Source organism: Panulirus ornatus, chromosome 16 (assembly GCF_036320965.1).
Source record: "Panulirus ornatus isolate Po-2019 chromosome 16, ASM3632096v1, whole genome shotgun sequence".
Lineage (NCBI taxonomy): Eukaryota > Metazoa > Arthropoda > Malacostraca > Decapoda > Palinuridae > Panulirus > Panulirus ornatus.
In genome coordinates, this window is record NC_092239.1 from 41,687,687 (window position 1) to 41,693,214 (window position 5,528).

Here is a 5,528-nt window from a genome sequence, read left to right on the forward strand (position 1 = left end):
TATATATATATATATATATATATAAAGATGGAAAGGGATTCTTTAACTCTGCTGTGATGCTTAGAATACAAATGGATATAAGATATTGAAAGGTTTTCGATTTCTTAAGCTTTCAATATACCTTAGATTCTTGTCATCTTAACACCCAAATAGTTGAAATACTGTCATCTCTTTCCTACGATATGAGTGACGGGTTAAGAGAAATGATTCAGTTTTAGTCAAAAACTCCCGTAACTGAATGGACTGGAGGAAAAGGTAAGGCACCATTATTTGAGCAAAATAAGGTTCTTTGACTTTATATCACTTAACAGTCTGGTGCCAAAACAACCCACGTACATATGTGCAAGGTGCGATATATAGGATCGTCCATATTCATACCCAAAGCTCTTACTGTTAAGGTAAACGAACATTATTCTTTGGCTTCATATCACTTAAATAGTTTGGTGCCAAAATAACCCACATACACACATACAAGTTGCACGAGATATAGGATCGTCCATAGCCATGTCAGACCTCTTACTATTAAGGGAGACGAATGATCTACACAGCGACTTATCAGTTTAGCAATATTGCTTCTAATTGATATATGAAATATGGGTTATATCCGCCACACTCCCCCCTCTGTGATACTTGTGACGATGTGGCCTATGTGACGCTGGACTACCGTAGAAGTGCCTTCGTCAGGATCATGTCGCATGATGGACTGTGATCATGATGGTCTGAGATCATGATGGTCTGAGATCATGATGGTCTGTGATCATGATGGTCTGAGACGCGTGTGCGCTACGTTCGCTCATAAAAAAAATAAGTCATTTTACCTTTCAAAGATACTGAGTACTTTAATATGACCCATCTGCTTGGTCCTGTGTGGGTGTGTGTGTGTGTGTACGGTAAACCTAAGTACGACAGCCTACATTAGACGAATGGCAGCAAGCGCAATGGCGGCCGCCCGACGGGGCTGCCTCGCTGTCAAACGTACGATGAATAAATTTCTTATTCTATGAGAAGACCAGTGTGTCCCCCCGCCTTCTCCAGCCCCCTCTAATCATGATTACCAAGTTTGGTTCAAACTGGCGGTAAGCTGTGGGAGGTATGGTTACAGAGAACACAGATGGAGAGAGATATTATTTGCTTCGTAGGACAGAAGATAACTTAATACAGAACAGCCAATGTAGACGACTCATGTCAATCACTGATCGTAACTGATTTGATAGAATATATCAAGATATACATGATTACCACCATAAAGATAAACGGTTTATATCCTGAATGATATTATGTATTTCACAACATAGCGACGGGGTGTACAAATGACCACATTCATTAATAGATATGACTGATAACGGATGAAATTCTTCTATATGTAAGAGACGTAATTCAGCTTAGATATCGAGGGCATTTCATCAGCCAGGGGTACACCTGAAATAACCTTAACCAGCTAGGATTAGGAAGCGAGGCGGTAATAAGTTAAGCAAGAAGAGCCAAGCCTTAAACAGCTAGGAATAGGAAGCAATGCAGTAATAACTTAAGCAAGAAGAGCCAAGCCTTAAACAGCTAGGATTAGGAAGCGAGGCAAAAATAAGTTAAGCAAAAAGAGCCAATGTTTCTAGAAATCGACTGATGGTGAGGGAGGTGAACACCCCTCATTTTAACAACCCGTCAATACTCTCACGTTATCAAGTGTGAAGAACCAGCTACACATCATCTCATGACCGTGTGTCTGTAGGGAGTTATGAGCCAGTAATGAATCTCAAAGATGACTGGGGTACAACAGGGCAGGACGGGCCGTCTGGAGGCAGAGCCTCGGTGTCAAGCTAAAAGATCCTGACGAATTATTGGCAACAAGTGGGGACCTTACTAACACTGAAGTAGCAATGATGATGGCGCTGCCTGCGATCCCGCTAGGATAAATGCTATTCATGTAAATATATCGGATTGTATATATATATATATATATATATATATATATATATATATATATATATATATATATATATATATATGTATATATATATATATATATATATTTTTTTTTTTTTCTTTTTTTTTGTCGCTGTCTCCCGCGTTTGCGAGGTAGCGCACGGAAACAGACGAAAGAAATGGCCCAACCCACCCCCATACACATGTATATACATACGTCCACACACGCAAATATACATACCTACACAGCTTTCCATGGTTTACCCCAGACGCTTCACATGCCTTGATTCAATCCACTGACAGCACGTCAACCCCGGTATACCACATCGATCCAATTCACTCTACTCCTTGCCCTCCTTTCACCCTCCTGCATCTTCAGGCCCCGATCACACAAAATCTTTTTCACTCCATCTTTCCACCTCCAATTTGGTCTCCCTCTTCTCCTCGTTCCCTCCACCTCCGACACATATATATATATAAAGATTACTTCAATGTACATGAACAATGCACAATTTCTAATAATTGGGGAAAAAATGATTTTCCTCTTATCACAGTTCTTTTTTTTTTTTCCAAAGGAAGGAACAGAGAAGGGGGCTAAGTGAGGATATTCCCTCAAAGGCTCTGTCCTCTGTTCCTAATGCTACCTTGCTAATGCGGGAAATGGCGAATAGTATAAAAAAAAAAAAAAAAAAATATATATATATATATATATATATATATATATATATATATATATATATATATATATATATGGAGCGGAGGGCTGGAAATCCTCCCCTCTCGTTTTTTTTCTTATTTTCCAAAAGAAGGAACAGAGAAGGGGGCCAGGTGAGGATATTCCCACAGAGGCCCAGTCCTCTATTCTTAACGCTACCTTGCTAACGCGGGAAATGGCGAATAGTTTGAAAGAAATATATATATATATATATATATATATATATATATATATATATATATATATATATATATATATATATGTTATTCACTCATATTTGATCGCTGTTTCCCGCGTCAGCGAGGTAGCGCCAGGAAACAGACGAAGATCGGTCCATCAGTCACCCGCACATACACATGGATATATACATAAACGCCCATACACGCACATATACATACATGTACACGGATATATGCTTATATACACATGTACATATTCATACTTGCTTGCCTTCATCCATTCTCGGCGGTACCCTGCCCTACAGGGAACAGCATCGCTACCCCCTGCTTCAAAACCTTCACCTCACCGTGAAGAGATATATGGACAATTCAATTTCTCTTTCCAGTGGTGATTGTGCATATATATATATATATATATATATATATATATATATATATATATATATATATATATATATATATATATATATATATATGAAAGGATCACAATTTTGCGCGTGATCAAGATATTCCTGAGTCCACGGGGAAAATGAAACACGATAAGTTCCCAAGTGCACTTTCGTGTAATAATTACATCATCATGAGAGACACGAGAAAGAGATAACAGTCAGTTGATATACATCGAAGAGATAAAGCTAGGACGCCATTTGGTAAACATGCGATTGTCCAAGACATACAACGAACGTTCATAAACTTATCATTTTACAAATCTTATCAACAATAAAGTTATCTAATTTGTGTAGACCATCACTAATATCAAGATTATCATTCTTTGTGTATTGGATAATAGAAGATTCAATGATATTTCTCTTGGTAATAGAGTTAGAGTTAATAACTGAGATGGCATTACTCCAATCAATACAATGATCATAATTTTTAACGTGATTAAACAAGGCATTTGATTCTTGTCCCGTTCTTATACTATATTTATGTTACTGAAGTCTAACAGAAAGATCCTTACCAGTCTGACCAACAAATGGCGTCCTAGCTTCGTCTCTTCGATGTATATCAACTGACTTATTTCTCTCTTGTGTCTCCCCTGATGATGTGATTATTACGCAAAAGTGCACTTAGGAACTTATCGTGCTTCATTTTCCCCGTGGACTCATAGGAATATATATATATATATATATATATGTATATATATATATCACTAAGGATAGCACATAAAGAATCTAAAAATACCTATATCCTATATGGTCCTCATATCACATATGAAATGATTGATGGCACAAGGTAAGAAAAATGATATGAGAAAAAAATATTGAACAAGACATGAATTAGGACGATTTCATGATGACTGACTAACAAATGTATAGAAATAACTGAGCACAGTCACCAACACTTGTGTAGAAGAATTAGAAATCAGTTGTAACAACATAACGATATGTTTACATCAGTTACAAATTAATTCCTTGAAAACGATACGATTTTTTTAAAAAGAAAAAATCTATAGTTCGAGCGCATAATTTTTTTCTTTCGTTCTCTTTTGGTAATTTATATATTTTTACTTTGACTAACGATAGTATGTAAAGTAGACTTACATATATCTACTTCTTACATATATCTATTTCCATACAGATAAATCACCAAAGAACACGCGATGGAGGAACATAGTGGACACCACAAGGAGAATGAAACACCATTTTTACTTCCACAGTGTCCACTACTCCCACTGTGTAAGTGACAGTGGCAGATCCATCCTATATAAATCGTCCCGATACACTTATAAAACGACTTCATGCCAGCACCTGTTTGCTCTTGGTATAACAGGAGATAAATCACTCGTTAAGTGCCAATGCTAATGGCATAAGTCGTGCGTGATTACTTCTAATTACAGTTTTAAGTGTTACGAGGCGAGGGAGGGTTTTAATGTCGAGTGCGAGCTATTCCCTGTTGCTGCACATCCCGTTTTAAACAGAAACGAACACCGTTATCTGTAATTCAGACTAGCAACGCGAACCCTCACTTGAGACATATAACAGCTCATAACTATAGTAACAACGGAACGAGTCCTTTTTCATTGTCTAGCACTTTGTGACGTCACGGTAGGGGAACAGAAAATGGGACATAGTTTTGCACGATTAGAAAATGGACCAAAAAGCTAATAAATGAATTACGTACAATACTTAATATTTACCTACGACGCTGTGTGTCGCGTGGAAGGATGGGCAATCCTCTATGGCTGTAGGGCCACAGATATCAACAGTAAACACTTTTACCATCTTATGTGTAAACATGTAAACCTAAAGACATTTACAAGTGGTTTTTTTTTTTTCTTTCAAAATATTACTTACGGGAGAAGGTAGTTCAAGGAGGATGGAGTGTGTGTAGACGTAGTGGTCAGTAGTGGTGGTTGTAGTCGTTGTAGTTAGGGTCGTGACTTGTCGCGCTGGGCCTCGGGGTGGGTCTGGGATCAACCATTCTTGGGTGAGTTGTGGACCCGCGGGCCCAGACCGGACGAGCTCACCAATCACATTAGGCGTCTTGGTGTGACGTCACTGGTGGAAAGACACTCAAACAACACTGGTAGTCAAGTTGGGTCCTCTCATGATGGTTCCTTCGTTGTAGGCCTACCTAACCACCGTATGATTGTGTGAATGTAATGCAACGAACTTATAGTGAATTACCTTAAATAAGTGTCTATGTATATATATATATATATATATATATATATATATATATACACGTTAAGCCATTTACAATATTAGTTG

At 37.8% G+C, this 5,528-nt stretch overlaps 1 long non-coding RNA gene across 4 annotated transcripts in view; it reads right to left on the bottom strand.

Moving 5' to 3' along the window:
* Positions 1-5,311, bottom strand: part of LOC139754264 (uncharacterized) — a 64,334-nt gene extending 59,023 nt beyond the window's left edge. Inside the window, exon 1 of one of the 4 annotated variants that reach the window (XR_011713863.1) lies at positions 5,112-5,310. This is a non-coding gene — a long non-coding RNA (uncharacterized lncRNA). Of the gene's footprint in view, positions 1-5,111 lie in introns of all 4 variants that reach the window. The other 3 variants (XR_011713861.1, XR_011713864.1, XR_011713862.1) reach the window with 3 other exon arrangements.
* Positions 5,312-5,528: the final 217 nt, after the last annotated feature.